We start from the raw sequence: 17,785 nt of genomic DNA, 5'->3' as shown, positions 1-17,785 counted from the left end.
ATTACATGTCGAGTCTTTCACTCCATGTTTCTCTCATGTCTATTATTTACTGATTTTCATTCCTTAGATACTCAGTACATTATTTGTACTGACGTCCCTTTTGCCTGAGGACGCTGCGTTTCTTGCCCGCAGGTCCTGATAGACAGGTCGAGAGTCCTCCAAGTAGGCTATCAGCTCAGTGGAAGATATTGATGCACTCCATTGCTCCAGGGTTGCTTTAGTCGGTATGATTAGGACATGTATTGATTAGTATGACGGGGCCCTATCCCGACCTTTATGACATTTATGTACTCCTAGTGGCTTGTAGACATATGTCGTGTATGTGAAAGATTGCATGTCCTTGTCGGCCTATGTTTAGTATACAAGTGATCATCTTGGTCTTATAGGCCAGTATGTCGAATATATAAGTTTGTATTCCCTCATGTTTACTCTGGTTGTATCATGACACGCCTTCTGGCCCACCTATCTATGATGATGTAATAAGAAAGATACGTTACGTTGGTACTCGATTGAGTAGGCACCAGGTGCCCGTCGTGGCCCCTCCGATTTGGATCGTGACACCCGGGGAGCCCGAAGGTTTTCTTTTCCTCTTCTTCTTTTACCCCGCAGCAGCCCCGGGCTATCTCATAATGGAGGGATAAAATGACAAGAATACGTCCTCGTCCCCTTCCAAAGGCCTAAGCTCAGTGGTCTTAGGCAAACCTATAAAAGAAAGAAGAAAGGTTGGTATGATGTGAGTTAATAACACAGTAATAACTATTCCAAAGAGAACCTTATCATGAGAATGGGCCTCCCATTGGTCCTTCGTAAGCTTGCACCATAAGCTCTCGAAGTATGACATATGTTTGCAGATACCTTCGATCCACTCTTTTAGCCGGGGAACAATATTTGGAACCCCGACAACAACTGCACAACCACAAATACAAAATGAAATGAAGAAATATTAACACTTAAGGAAAGGCTGCACTTACGAGATGCGTTCCACTTCTTGGAGTATGGCATGAACTTAGGAGGGATCAAGTCTTAAGTCTTCACCCGAACAAAGTGCCATTACCTGTCTCGGTCTCGATCCTCGTCAATACTCGAGAAAAGGGGCCTTGCTTGCCTGACGAGTGAGCTTGATTAGTCCCACTTGGACAATTCAGGGACTGTATAGACGGATTAGGTGGTCGATGTGAACCGACAAGACTCGGTGTTATTCATAAAATAACGGAGGAGAATCACGATCCTACATAGAGACGGGTGGATTTGCCCGAGACACACCTCGTATCTCTTACAAAAATCCAAAATAACTGGGTCTACCAGGCCTAGTGTGAAGGGATAAGTGTAAATACTTAAATACCCCTCCACATAGGTAGTAATAGCATCCTCGGGCCCGGGGGCCACTATGTCCTTGCCTTCCTATTTACAGTCCTCTCGGACCACGGGAAGGACGTCTTCGGTAAAGGAGCATATATACCTCGATACTCCTTCACCCCGGTCCTGTTTGGATGAGGGTTTCTCGACCTTGAAGTCATCCGCAATTGAATAGCCCTCCGGGAATAAACATTTTCAAGGGGGCTCAGGGGCCGGTTCGGTGGCAGCCACTTCGGGAGCAGCCGTCTCGAGGACAAATATTTGGGGAGTGACCACCTCAGTACCCCCCGACGGTTGGGAAGATGAAGTGACAGCCTGCTGAAGAACTGAATTGGATGTTTTGGCCATTACTATCTCAGAAAGTTTGAAGATTTAAAGAAAAAGTATGGAGATTTGAAGGAGCAAGTTTAAAGGGTGAAGAAAAAGGCATGTAGACTTGAAGAAAATCTGGGAAGGAACCCAAGAACAATTTTGAAGATCAAAAGGGGGAAAATATGAAAGTTTGAAAGAAGTTGATAATAGCTAGGAAATTCGAAGGTAGAAGCTTGATGGGGAAGTGAAAAAGAAAGAAAGTAGAAGATAGAAGCTTTTATAGGGGAAGTACGCGACGCTTCGCATTCAAAGACAACCAGCCGACGGTAACGTGTCCGAAGTCAGAACGCCACGATTGATGGGACGTTCAGACTACTTCATTGTTTCGGTCGTGACGTATGAAGGAAGGAACCAGGATTAATCTATTGTTTCTAATCGTTTCGGTAAACCTACTCTCTGAAAAACGAGGGGACTATCTGTATACGGGTAAAACCGGGGCTAGCAAGCACCCGAATTTCCCGGTGGAGGAAACAAAGCAATGGCTTAACTACTCGGAATCGAGATCGAAGCCAGAAACCTCTAGCGCTAAAGCCAAGACGAAGCACTTACCACTGGGGCCATCGAGATAATGCCCCCAAATCCGGTTCGGGCTCCAAGACCTCGGAAGGCACAATCAAACAGTTGCACATAACTAACAATGGGCCGTGATATCCATGCCCAACCGGATATCACGACGTAGATCTCGGCCCGTATTAGCAGCTGAATAGTGATTAACGAAAAAGAATATTTTTTTCCTTTCTTAGAGTTTTACTTAGGGTAAAATTCCCCTACTATATAAAGGAAAAGTTGATTGTTCAATAGGAACATTGTAACGCGCATATCAAGGCAATATAAATTGTGTTCCCTCTGTTTCTAAACTATTCAAAAGTTCTATTCTTGTTCATACCTTTTCATATATATACTAGATAAGGTGACGCCTGTGCTGTCAGTATAGGCCCAACGGTATAACTTAGATGTTTGTGCTCATGTGAACAAAATCAAATTTAAATCTCTAGCAATTTAGAGGAAAAAATGTCAAGAATCTAGTAGCTCTTTTACAATAACTTCAAAATTATGGTCATATTGAAAAATGGATAGCAAAAGACACAAAGGAAAAGAAAACATAACTAATATAACCCAATGATAGACAGAAGAAAACATAACTAATATAACCCAATGATAGCCAATTCAACTATAAGAATGAAAAACATCTAAATCCAGAGTCTAGATCCAGGTGACCAATAAATAGTATACATCAACTGATTCTGCAGATAGTTTTCCTAGTATTCTCTCCCTCCTTTCAGAAGGCAACTTTACTGTTGTTTTGACGAAGACACAACAACATGCACATCTATTGCACTTCAAGATGTATTTCTTTCACATCTCCAATATACAACCTTCAAAAAAGTTGCTAATACAAGAAGATGTCAACCCTGATATATTTCAACTCATGAAAATATTTTATAAATATTTTTATTCATATAACACAGGTGCAAAATCCTGCAAGGGAACACTCACTAGTAGAAGATAAGTTGAGAGATTTAACTTTTAGAACACGCGTTAGAGTAGAAGAAAGAATCAGTTTCATAATAAATGGCATTCTTGAAGAATAAAATAACTTACTGAAATAATTCACAGAGACTTTCTTTATTTGGAGAATTCAATGCTATAGTAACACAACCAAATAGTCACTTCAATAGGCCGGAATATTTATGAATAGCTATAAAAGCTTTAATGCTACTTAGGATGAAAGATATGAAAAAGATTTAGGACAATGCACAACTTCTAGCCAATGTTGCAAAGCAAGTTTTTGAGCCTTCCCATTCTTTGCCAGTCCCCTTACATCCTTCGCTCATCATATACGTGCTCCAACGACGAAAAGACATCAATTTCTTTCTTGACATTGAAAAATGCTACTGAACTCCTTTTGAAAGCTGCAAAATCTAAAGCCTTCCACCTGCATATATCAGTGAACCACTTTAATAAACAACATAATCGAGACACTAATTAAAGATTCAATTCTCAAACAGTAAGACCATAAGCAATAACTTTTCATCAACAATAGCATAATCTACAAGGTTTATTTTGATCCTCTAAACTTGATAGAAACAATATTGAATCAAAGCATCTAACAGCATATCACTTGCATAAGAAAATATAGATATTTTTCCTGGTTTTTCTATAAAAAGTAAAAACTTTAAATGGACCAAAATGAGGATTTTTAGAACGTTTTAGTAATCGTCCAATGCATTAGAGCGCTCAAAGGCAAGACATGAGAGGGAAAAAGACATGAATCAGCAATACCAATCACCTATACATTAAGATGACCTGTTAACTCGGAATAACAACATACTCCTACTACTTTCCGCAACAACACTAAACAACAATACATTTTGATCAATTTCCAAAATACTTCGCAACAATATAGAGTTGTTGTGCATCTTTATTAACTTCTACTATAATTAAAATTAATCAATCAATGAAGAACTCAAAGATTCCATTATAGAAATTGATAATCAAAGTAAGTTAAAAATCTCGCATACATGCTACTTTGCTTTATATATAACTGCATTTATAAGAAAAAACATACAAACTCATACATACTAAATCTCATTAAATTTCTTTTTTCTCAAAACACATTTTTGTCTGTCTTGAATCTTAATAAGACGACTATTAAATTTATCTTCCGCAAATTCTTCTATCCTCGACTCTTGTACAGCCATCTAGAGCATCTTCACTTAATTTAGTGGTTGTTCATGGAACCTCTCTTCTTTCTATTTTACTTTCTTTGCTTGTTTAATTGTTTACACAAATTCAACAATGATTATACAGGTCGTTCACAAATTCTATTTGATATGCCTAACTTAATTTGATATGCCACAAGATTGAATTTATTGTATTACTCCATTATTTAATAGAGTATTTTATACTCATTAATAACAAAAGCTATTTCTTCCTTACTACTATGAATCATCTGTATTTAATCTTTTACGACAAAAGTCATCAACAAAAATTAATTAGAAAGAAAAGAAATTACCGAGAGTAAAGCAGATTGAACCATCCAAATTGTAAGAGTAAGGAAAAAACAATACTATCTAAGCTAATGCTCTTATGAAACTCCAACCTATCCCTCAATTAATATAGTTTGTCGACATCTTAGTACTATCTGTAGTTGCTGGAAAGACAAACACCGCGTTTTGTAAAAAAAAAAGGAACAAAAAGCGTAAACAGATAAATAAAGAAAATAATTAGAAACCTTATATCCCTCTATGATATATTTAGATCTCATCTTAAAAAACTACTTTGTTCAATTAATAGGAAAAAATAGTTGAGAAAACTAACCCTGAAAATTTCTCACAACAAATGAAAATGTTTAACAAATAAATAATCTTACCATTTATCGGGCTCGATCTTAACGGATGAGATATTCTGAGATTAAACAAAAGAAGAGGCGGCTTCGATATATCCGCAAGCTCCGACGTACACCCAATCTCTATCGAAAGGGTAGAACGATGATAAATCACTAGGTGGCTTTGGATTGCATTTGAATTCACACATAAGACATTTCATTGGGAAGCACAATAAATTGTTCAAGGGCAAATAAGTGATTCAGACAAGCAAAAGCTGGAGAAGATTAAAGCAAAAATTAAGGAAAAAGCTTACCTGAATTGAGATACCCAGCTAGAAGATAAATGTAACTGAAAGAGGAGTTGTGGTTCCAAGTGTGAAATGAAGAAAATAAGTTTATGAAAGCAGACGAGGGTTCTAGAATTGTGTCACTAAAACACATTTTTGTTTGTCTTGAATCTTAATAACACGACTATTAAATTTATCTTCCGCAAATTCTTCTATCCTCGACTCTTGTACAGATGTCTAGAGCATCTTCACTTAATTTAGTGGTTGTTCATGGAATCTCTTTTCTTTCTATCTTACTTTCTTTGCTTGTTTAATTGTTTACACAAATTCAACAATCATTATACAGGTCGTTCACAAACTCTATTTGATATGCCTAACTTAATTTGATATGTCACAAGATTGAATTTGTTGTATTACTCAATTATTTAATAGAGCATTTTATACTCATTAACAACAAAAGCTATTTCTTCTTACTATTATGAATCATCTGTATTTAATCTTTTACGACAAAAGTTATCAACAAAAATTAATTAGAAAGAAAAGAAATTACCGAGAGTAAAGCAGATAGAACCATCCAAATTGTGAGAGTAAGGAAAAAGCAATACTATCTGAGCTAATGCTCTTATGAAATTCCAACCCATCCCTCAATTAATATTCTTTGTCGACATCTTAGTACTATCTGCAGTTGCTGGAAAGACAAACACCGCGTTTTGTAGAAAAAAAAAAAGGGAACAAAAAGCATAAACAGATAAATAAAGAAAACAATTAGAAACCTTATATCCCTCTATAATATATTCAGATCTCATATTAAAAAGCTACTTTGTTCAATTAATAGGAAAAATTAGTTGAGAAAACTAACCCCGAGTGTTTTGGGTAGGAATATGTATAGAAAAATAAAAAAAAATATGGCAGAGTAAAATGACAAATCTGCCCTTGGTCGACCATTCTTAGCTTTTCTATATAGTTAAAATTTTGGCTACAAATCGAACGCAGATTAATTGTTAGCCCCACAACCGAGATTGGATTCAATACTAACGCTAGTTTGGCTATTTATTATATTTTTCTTTTGCTTATATAATATTATTGATCACTTGTATTGGATTAATCCACTTGTCTTAAAAACGACCCATAAACCCAAAATCACCATTGACGTCCTTAAAAATTGACATTTTCTCTTTCTCACGAAAAAAAAGAGAAATGGAGTTTTTGCATTCTTGATGACTGCAATATCAGCCCAAACCAAAGACTATATTCAACCTCATTTCACTATTTTCTTTATATCTTCTCCAAGTATGTTGCCTCTTTATGTTTTAGAATAAAGAACACATTTTTTCTACGCTTTTTTGATCAATTCTTCAATTTTATGACTTTAAGATACATTTCTTATAACCCCTTTAAAAGGGTTCTGAGTTTTAATCTGGGGTTGTGCATTTCTTGTTTTTTACTATGATTTAAATCTTAGCCTTGATTTTGGAGGTATTAAGTTGGTTAATCATTTTCTATTATTTTGGTGTGTGTAGGACATTGTTGGATTTAATGGATTAACAGCCAGTGGGGGGGGGGGGGTGATTTGAGAAGCTACATTTTTTATTACAAGGAACAAAGATTCAATCTTTATCTGATTTGAGAGGGGGACTTAACAAATGTTATCAAAAGGTACTGAACATCAAACGGTGCCATTATCAGTGTTGCTGAAGTGTGAATTGGCCAATCAGAAGACTGAAAAGCCAGAGATTTGTCATACTCAGTTTAATCAAAGCAAGAAAGGCGAGGACTTTACTTTTGTCAAGACCTTATGCCAACGGGTTTTAGGAGATGGAGTCACCACTTATTCTGTTTTTGGGGTATGTCTCAACGATTCTTGTTTTTATGCATTTTATTTTAGTAGTAATCTTCTGTATCTTTTATGGTGTAACCAAATAAGTTTGTGTTGAGAAAATTAATTGCTCACGGTGCCAGCTTTGGACAATCTTCTATGATGTTTTCATTTTCTTTTACTTTCTCTTCTTTGATGGATAATCTAGAATCAACTAGTCACCTCAAGAGGGAGAAGTCCTTTTCTCTTTTTTTTTTTTGGATTATTGGTAAGGATAGAGTGACTTCTTTTCTTTTTCTGGTTCTTAGGTTGTTGATACTATTTTTTTGAGTCGAGGTCTATCGGAAACAACGTCTCTACCCTAGGATAGGGCTAAGGTCTGCGTACACACTTCCCTCTCCGGACCCCACTTATGAGATTATACTGGACTGCTGATGTTGTTGTTTTTGGATTATTCCAGGATAGAGCGACTTCTTTGGCTGTTGATATCAGTGGAGCAACCTTTTTGCTCATATTCTTTATGCGATGAGAGGAGATAAGAAGACGTGGTTAGTGTTTGGTTAAATCATTTGAGGAACAATTTTGTGAGTATTACAGAAACAAATTTTATTTGACCAACTCTTCAGAAAAAAATTCTATGTTTAACCTGGAATTACTTTCATGACAAACTGTTGAATATCCACATTCCCGCTTACCCTTTCTTTTGTTTATGTAATTGCTGTCGTGTAAGTGGTGTCCTCACATCTTTTGTAGTTATTTGATGGGCACAATGGGACAGCTGCGGCCATATATACTAAAGAGAATCTCTTGCAGAATGTCTTGAGTGCTATTCCCCCAGAGCTTAAAGAGATGAATGGGTTGCAGCATTGCCTAGGGCTTTGGCTGCAGGATTTGTCAAAACAGATAAAGATTTTCAAGAAAGAGGTAGTCATAGTTTCTATGTTTCTTTATTCATTTCTATGATATGTCAATTGGGGATGTAGAAAAATGGGTCAGTAACTAAACTATCCAGAGAGCAAAAGCAGTTTTGATGTCCTTGTGGTGTTGCAAAATCGCTTGAACTTTGTCAACATATAACATTGTCCTATCAAAGGAAGCTAATATTAGTATGCAGTGAAAACCTAAACAAAATTTCCTCAATAATGTATATGAGTACATTGTGTAGTTCAATGATTAGGTCGGACGCTTTCTCCATTCTTCTAGGCTTCTCTCTGAACAAATTAAATTCTGTCATATAGGAGGGCGAGACCCGGGGAGGGGTGGGGGGTGGGGAAGAGGAAAATCCCTGCTTAGATAGTGCCAGTTGCAGTTTCTGCTCCTCTTTCTGTTGCGTACAACTCTACCAGCTATAGATACAATAATTGTTCTTCTTTGGCATCGGTTTTCTATGCATACATATTGCTCCAAAGCATGTTATATACACCTTTGTTCAGCTGTTTGATAGCTTATTATGCTTCTTTCTTTCATTTGATCGCGCTTTTATTGGTACAATCTTCATGTTTCATAGGTAGTGGAATCTTGTCACTGGAAGATAGCATACTGCACTATTCTTACATATATTTGTGTTAACCTTGCAGCACAAACTTCAGGGACAACAGTCACATTTGTCATAATTGAAGGATGGGTTGTAACAGTTGGATGGGTTGGTGATTCCCGGTGCATTTTGTAATCTGCTGACGGGGACATTTATTATTTATCAGCTGATCATAGGCTAGAGTGCAATGAAGAGGTGTATGATTCATGCCTTTTCTCATGCATAAAGTATGTTATTTACCCCTTATAGTAAGGTTCTAAGCTTTTATTGTTGAATTTAATAGAAGAGAACGCATAACGGCTAGTGATGGAGAGGTTGGTCGGTTTAATACTGGTGGTGGTACACAGGTATGGTTTTATTCATGTGCATAACGTTTTACCACTTGTTTTTAAATGATATTGCAACCATCCAAACTTATTGAAGAAGCCAAATTTGTGTTGTTACCTTTTTCTATTTTTCGGCTCTCTTTTCTTTTCTTTTTTCTGTGAAAGTTGGGGGAGCAAAAAATCATTATGCGTTGCATCTTACCCAGAAATCTGAAATCATTTCAGATTGGTCCTTTGAGATGTTGGCCTGGTGGGTTATGCCTTTCAAGATCCATAGGAGATATGGATGTCGGCGAGTACGTAGTTCCTGACCCTTATGTAAAGCAAGTAAAGGTTTATCTAGTAAAAAGCTTCCTGTTTGCATTTTTCGTATTTGTGTTCAAGTTCATACGTTTTGTGTATCTGCAACAATAGACATGCAGCTTGGGAACTTTAGGCATTCAGCTGGGGAGGTTCCACTTCTCACCCGCTATAGTTATGGCACATCAAACTTTAGAAGATGAAAGTACAATTGTAAGCTTGAACCTTTACTCTAAATCAATTGAAAGTTAGAAATCTTGTGGCTCCTTGTTGATTGTGCTTTCATGGTGAGGTGGAGTCTTGTCATGATTCCTCTACTCCTTTTTTTTATTCCAAGATATAATTTTCACGACTTGTGATTTTGGCAATCCTTAGCTTTTGGTTCCTGAAGGGTAGCCTTGGCGAACTGGTAAAGTTGTTGCCATGTGACCAGGAGGTCATGAGTTCAGGCCGTGGAAACAGCCTCATGCAGAAATACAGGGTAAGACTGCGTACAATAGACCCTTGTGGCCTGGCCCTTCCCTGACCTCGCGCATAGTGGGAGCTTAGTGCACGGGGCTGCCTCCTTTTAGCTTTTGGTTCCTATTGCAATGCGATAATACAAAGGCATTCCATCTAGTATGATAGGTGTTGATGTTGCTAGAAAGGATACTAGTTCCTAAATCCAATTTGTTCCTATATCTTTTTGAACCTATGTATTTAAATGTTAAGTTATAGCAAATTATGATAGTCTAGTCATACTTTCCATTTTCAATCTCTATGGGAGAGAATAGGGAGCTCGAATTGTTCATATAGTACATGATTGGTGAATTTGCTTAATACCAACAAAGTAAAATTTTAAGTAATATTTGTAAACATAAAGTTATTTTAATTGAAACAATGCACTTTCCTTCCCATAGCCTCTGAAACCTCCTAATACCGTGAAGAAATTCTTTTCTTTGGATGAAGCCTCTAAATGGGTTTGAATCTTTCAATGTTTTAGTGGGCGTTTGGACATAAGAATTGTAAAATTCCAAAAAAGGGTGAATATTTTTTTCAAGTGAAAATAGTATTTGAAATTTTGAGTTGTTTTTGAAGTTTTGTGAGTGAAAATTTTGAAAAGCAAGTTTTTTGAGTTTTTCAAATTCTGAAAATTTTCAAAATGCATCTTCAAGTGAAAATTGGAAATTTTATGAGCAAACGCTGATTTCGGAAAAAAGTGAAAAATTTTTGAAAAAAGAAAAAAATTTCTTATGTCCAAACGGGCTCTTAATGCTACACAAGCTTCCTTTTAATATTACTTTTGTTCAAACAGTTACCATCAGCTGGAGGATGACTTGTAATAGCAAGTGATGGTGTCTGCGATGCTTTGCAGAAATGGCTGTTGAATGCTATCATGGAATGCCTGCTGATATACTGCAGCTTCTCAAATTGTTAAAGTATGACATTAGTTGATATCTAAGTTGGTTGTTATGAAGTTATTTCCTTAACTTAATTGCTTATTATCTAGTCTTACTGTCACGACCCTAAACTCGGACCCTGTTGTGATGACGCCTCTCGTGAAGACAAGGCCAGCCGACACACTCCCAATTCATTTTTAAGCAATTAAATAATAGAACTAAGCCTTAATCATAACAATAAATCTCCAAAATAAGGTAATTAATACAATTTGCGGAAAAATACATAGCTCGACATCGGGGTGTCACCAGTCATGAGCATCCATAATAATACTACAAGTTTGAAAGAGTTTACTCAACTATTACAAAACAAAAACAGAAGGAAATAGGATAGAGGGAGAAGCACTGGGCTGCGAATCGCCGGGCAGCTACCTAGTGAATCTCCGGAATCTGCTGGACAACTCTCAACCCTCGCAAGCAGGACCTGATGCGCCTGAATCTGCACACGTGGTGCAGGGAGTAAAGTGAGTACTCCAACTCAGTGAGTAATAATAATAAATGCAGACTAAGTAATAAGAAACCATGTAAAGGCACAACAACAAACTATAAAGAAGCAGTAAAAGCCAGTAAAAGCAATGAAACAATGAAAAATAGGTAAAATCACTTCAGTTCAGTTAAAACTTCTTTGGAGAGCCTTTTAACAATTAAGCAAGTAAATGACAAGCAATTAGGAAAAATAAACACATAAAGAACCGCCCCTCGGGCACAGTACCACAGAATCAGCTCCTTGGGCAACACATGGAACAATACCAAACCATCGGGCTATATCTCACATCACAATGGGTACCCGCGCTCACTGGGGTGTGCAGACTCCTGGAGGGGCCCCTTACGGCCCAAACGCAATATCAAGCCATCTCGTGGCAAAATCACTAGGCTCTCGGCCTCATATCAACAAGCCACCTCGTGGCGTACAAATCTCAGGCCCTCGGCCTCATAATCATAACCAGTGTTTCCTCACAATATAGGCCCTCGACCTTATTCAGTCAGAATCTCACAAGCCACCCGGGCAACAGTAAGACATGATGCTCAGCCCAAAATATCATTTTAAGTGTTAAAGCAAAGTAAACATGGCTGAGTTATGAAAACAGTAGAATATAGCATGACTGAGTTCAAGTATAAAGTCAAAACAATGAGGAAATATCAGTAAAAATCCCTTAAGGGTTCAAATAGTTGGCACGAGGCCCAAGTATGGCATTCAGCCCAAAACATGACTAAGTCACAATTCCCAACAATGCACGACCCCACGCTCGTCATCTAGCGTGTGCGTCACCTCAATATAGTACAACAATGTGCAATCCGGGATTTCATACCCTCAGGACAACATGTACAATCATTACTCACTTCTACCCGGTCCAAATCTCTAGCTCGCGATGCCTTTGCCCCTCGAATCGACCTTCGGATGTTCCAAATCTAGCCAAAATCAGTGCAAAACCATCAAAATATGCTAAGGGAACACAACCCACTCGAAAGAAATCAAATTTTAACCCAAATCCTGAAATTGGCCAAACCCGACCCCGTGCACACGTCTCGGATTCCGATAAAAATTACATCAATGGACTCCTTATCACTCCCCGAGTTCATTCATACCAAAAGCATCAAAATCCAACCACAAACGACCTCTCAAATTCCAAATTCTAGGTCTCCAATTACAAGCCAAGTTCTTCAATATTAAGCTTAATTTCCATGATTAATTAGGTAAAATTCACATTAGAATCGAGTATTAAGTCCATGAATCTTACCTCCAAGTGTTTCCCCTTGAATCCCTCTTTAATCCTCTTCAAAAAACTCCAAAATCGCTCTAAAATGGTGGAAGTTAACCCCAAAATCACGGACAAGATGACTATTTAAACATTCTATCCAGACTCAATTCCTTCTTCGCGAACGCGGTCAACGCCTCGCTTTCGCGAAACACAATCTAACTTTGACCAAATTTCCTTTTACGCGAACGCGTCCAGTCCCTCACGAACGCGACGGTTCCTCAGCCCGACTTCGCGAACGTGCTCCCCTTCTCGCAAACGCGATGAACAAATCAACCTTAAACCCAGTGCCCAACTTCCTCTACGCGAACGCGGAGCCTCCTTCGCGAATGCGATGCACAACGACCCCAGCCCTTCGCGAACGCGGAGCCTTCCTCACGAACGCGAAGGCTAAAATCTCAGCCTCACCAGCTAACCCTTCGCGAACGCGAGGGCCTACTCACCAACGCGAAGGTCATTTCTCTGCAACACTGAACATCAGTTTTCTGCATTTTTCCAACACATGAAATGGTCCGATTGACCACCCAAAACTCGCTCGAGGCCCCCAAGACCTCAACCAAATATGCCAACATAACCCATAACATCATTCAAACTTGTTCCAATCTTCAGAATGCTCAAAACAACATCAAAACACCAAATTCGCATCGGATTCAAGCCTAAGAATTCCAAAATCTTCTAAATTACGTTTTTCATCAAAAACCAACCAAACCACGTCTGAATGACCTGAAATTTTGCACACACATCCCAAATGACACAACGGAATTACTGCAACTTTCAAAATTCCATTCCGACCCATATATCAAAATCTCACCTATCAACAGGAAAACGCCAAAAATCCAATTTCGCCAATTCAAGCCTAAATCTACCCCGGACCTCCAAAACACATTCCGATCACGCTCCTAAGTCCCAAATCACCTTCCGAAGCTATCCGAACCATCGGAACTCACATCCGAGCCCTCTAACACATAAGTCAACATCCGGTTGACTTTTCCAACTTAAGCTTCCTTAAAAGAGACTAAGTGTCTCAAACCTTACCAAATCCTTTCTGAACCCGATGCAACCATTCCGATCACATATAGAATCGATAAACAAGCAATCAGAAGCAGAAATGGGGGAAACGGAGCGGTAACTCATGAGACGACTGGCCGGGTCGTCACATCCTGCCACTCTTAAACAAACGTTCGTCCTCGAACGAGTCAAGAAACATACCTGAAGCCGCAAACAGGTGAGGATATCTACTCCGCAACTCCCGCTCGGTCTCCCAGATAGCCTCCTCCATGGGCCGACCTCTCTACTGCACTTTCACTGAAGCTATATCCTTTGACCTCAACTTTCGAACCTGACGCTCCAAAATAGCTGCTGGCTCCACATCATAAGTCAAATCACCATCCAACTGAACCGTGTTGATGCAGAACATGAAACGGATCCCCAATATACTTCCGGAGCATAGAAACATGAAATGATAAGCTGGGTGGCAAAGCAAGCTCATAAGCCACCTCCCCAATCCTCCGAAGCATTTCAAAAGGCCCAATGAACCGAGGATTCAATTTACCCTTCTTCCCAAACCTCATAACACCCTTCATGGGTGAAACCTTTAACAGAACCTTCTCACCAACTATGTAGGAAACATCCCGAACCTTCTTGTCAGCATAACTCTTTTGTCTCGACTGCGCTTTACAAAGCCTCTCCTGAATTACCTTCACCGTTTCTAAAGCATCCTGCACCAAGTCTGTCCCCAATATCCTAGCCTCGCCCGACTCAAACCAACTAACTGGAGACCTACATCGCCTCCCACATAAAGCCTCATATGGAGCCATCTCAATACTCGATTGGTAACTGTTCTTATAAGCTAACTCTGCAAGCGGTAGAAACTGATCCCATGACCCTCCGAAATCAATGACACAAGCACGCAATATGTTCTCCAATATCTGAATAGTGCGCTCGGATTGCCCGTCCGTTTGAGGGTGAAAAGCTGTGCTCAACTCAACCTAAGTACTCAATTCTCGCTGCATCGACCTCCAAAACTGTGAAGTAAACTGAGTGCCCCTATCTGAAATGATGGAAACTGGGATTCCATGCAAACGAACAGTCTCCCGGATATAGATCTCTGCCAACTGCTCTGAAGAATAGGTAGTACACACAGGAATGAAGTGCGAGGAATTGGTCAGTCGATCCACAATCACCCAAATAGCATCGAACTCTTCAAAGTCCGTGGGAGCCCAACTATAAAGTCCATGGTGATCCGCTCCCACTTCCACTCCGGAATATCCATCTGCTGAAGCAAGCCACTCGGTCTCTGATGCTCATATTTCACCTGCTGACGGTTGAGACACCGAGCTACAAATCCCACAATGTCCTCCTTCATTCTCCTCCACCAATAATGCTGCCTCAAATCCTGATACATCTCCGCGACACCCGGATGAATGGAATACCGCGAGGTATGGGCCTTCTCCAGAATCAACTCCCGAAGCCCATCTACATTGGGCACACATATCCGGCCCTGCATCCTCATCACCCCATCATCACCAATGGTTACATTTCTGGCATCATCGTGCTGAACTCTGTCCCTAAGGACAAGCAAATGAGGATCATCATACTGGCGCTCTCTGATGCGATCATATAAGGAAGATCGAGAAACCACACAAGCCAATACCCGACTGGGCTCCGAAATATCTAACCTCACGAACCGATTGACCAAGGCCTGAACATCAACTGCAACAGGTCTCTTCCCAACTGGAATATATGCCAAACTCCCCATACTCACCGCCTTTCTGCTCAAAGTATCGGCCACTACATTGGCCTTCTCCGGATGGTACAATATAGTGATATCATAATCCTTTAGCAACTCCAACCATCTCCGCTGCCTCAAATTGAGATCCTTCTGTTTGAACAAGTGCTGGAGACTACGATGATCTGTAAACACCTTACAAGACACACCATACAGATAATGCCTCTAAATCTTCAACGCGTGAACAATGACAGCCAACTCCAAATCATGAACAGGGTAGTTCTTCTCATGGGGCTTCAACTGACGAGAAGCATAAGCAATAACTCTACCCTCCTGCATTAACACACACCCAATACCAACTCTCGAAGCATCACAATACACGGTATATGAACCTGAAGCTGATGACAGAACTAACACTGGTGCTGTGGTCAAGGCTGTCTTGAGCTTCTGAAAGCTCTCCTCACACTTATCCGACCATACAAATGAAGCATCCTTCTGAGTCAACTTGGTCAAGGGCGATGCGATAGATGAGAATCCCTGAACAAACCGGCGATAATAGCCCACCAAACCAAGAAAGCTGCGAATCTCTGTGGCTGAGGACGGTCTGGGCCAACTCTGAACCGCCTCTATCTTCTTCGGATCAACCTGAATACCCTCGCTGGACACCACGTGCCCCAAGAAAGCCACTGAACTGAGCCAAAACTCACACTTGGAGAACTTTGCATAAAGCTTCTCCTCCCTCAATCTCTGCAACACAACTCTCAAATGCTCCGCGTGCTCCTCCTTACTACGCGAATACACCAGAATATCATCAATGAAGACTATGCCAAACGAGTCGAGATAAGGCCGGAACACGCTGTTCATCAAATCAAATGCATGAACGCTTCTGGGGCATTGGTCATCCCAAAAGACATCACCAAGAACTCATAATGACCATATCGGGTCCTGAAAGCTGTCTTAAGAATATCCGAGTCCCTGATCTTCAACTGGTGATAACCTGAACAGAGATCAATCTTGGAGAACACTCTAAATCATCCATGCGAGGCAAAGGATACTTGTTCTTAACTGTTTCTTTGTTCAACTGCCTATAATTAATGTACATCCTCATAGTGCCATCCTTCTTCTTCACAAATAGAATCGGCGCACCCCAAGGCGACACACTAGGCCGAATGAACCCCTTATCAAGGAGTTCCTGAAGCTGCTCCTTTAACTCCTTCAACTCCGCTGGTGTCATACGATACGGCGGAATAGAGATGGGCTGAGTGCCCGGCACCAGGTCAATACCAAAGTCAATGTCCCTGTCCGGTGGCATGCCCGACAGGTCTGCAGGAAACACATCGGGAAAATCCCTCACAACTGGAACAGAATCAATACTGAGAGTCTCTGCACCGACATCCCTCACAAAGGCTAGATACGAAAGACAACCCTTCCCAACCATACGCTGGGCCTTCAAGAATGAGATTACTCTACTGGACATAATCAGTCAAACCACGCCACTCAATCCGTGGCACACCCGGTATAGCCAAAATGACTGTCTTGGCATGATAGTCCAGAATAGCACGACACGGAGATTGTCAATCCATGCCTAAAATGACATCGAAATCCACCATACACAATAATAAAAGATCCACTCGGGTCTCCAGACCCTCAATAGTCACCATACACGGCCGGTACACGGTCCACAACAATAGTATCGCCCACCGGAGTAGATACATCAACATGTGAAACAAAAGACTCATGGGGCGTATCCATGATAACTAACAAAGTTTGATGACACATAAGAAAAGGTGGAACCGGGGTCAAATAATACAGAGGCATCTCTGTGGCAGATGAAACAATACTTGTAATAACAGCATCGGAAGCAATAGCATCCGGTCTAGCTGGAAGTGCATAGAAACGGGCCTGACCGCCACCTGATCGACCTCCCTCTCTAGGGTGACCCCTAGCTGACTGACCTCCACCCCTAGCTAGGTGGGTGTGTGGTGATGAAGTAGCTGACGCTGAAGCCGATGGCTGACTCCTCTGCTGAGATGAACCTGCAAGACGACGAGGACACTGCCTCCACATATGACCCATCTCTCCACACTCATAACAACTCCCGGGTGCTGGAGAAAGGGACTGAAGGGCACCCCTAGCACCGGAATGACTAGCAGATGCACCTGACATAGAAGAGCCCTGAACTGATGGAGCACGGGACGAACTCTGAGCTGGAAGGGCACTAAGTGATGACTGGCCCTAATGAGAACTGTGAGAACCATGATCCGATGACGCCCCACGATAACCTAGGCGAGCTGGCTGAGCATGTCTGAATGGACGGCCTCTGCCGTGCTGAAACTGACCTCTCGAAGGAGCACCACTATAACTACCAGATCCCCTCTCCTCTCGCTCCTGGCGACAAACAGACTCAATCTCACGAGCAATATCTACAACCTCCTCGAAAGTAGCACCAGTCACCCTCTCTCTGGTCATGAGAATACGAAGCTGATAAGTGAGGCCATCAACAAACCTCCTATTCCTCTCTCTATCTGTCGGAACCAACCAAATC

The 17,785-nt window shown here is 40.5% G+C and overlaps 1 pseudogene; it reads left to right on the top strand.

Moving 5' to 3' along the window:
• Window positions 1-6,393: 6,393 nt before the first annotated feature.
• LOC107820804 (putative protein phosphatase 2C 12) overlaps window positions 6,394-17,785 on the top strand; it is a 17,417-nt pseudogene continuing 6,025 nt past the window's right edge.

Source organism: Nicotiana tabacum, chromosome 20 (assembly GCF_000715075.1).
Source record: "Nicotiana tabacum cultivar K326 chromosome 20, ASM71507v2, whole genome shotgun sequence".
NCBI lineage: Eukaryota > Viridiplantae > Streptophyta > Magnoliopsida > Solanales > Solanaceae > Nicotiana > Nicotiana tabacum.
This window is presented reverse-complemented; position numbering and strand designations above follow the sequence as displayed.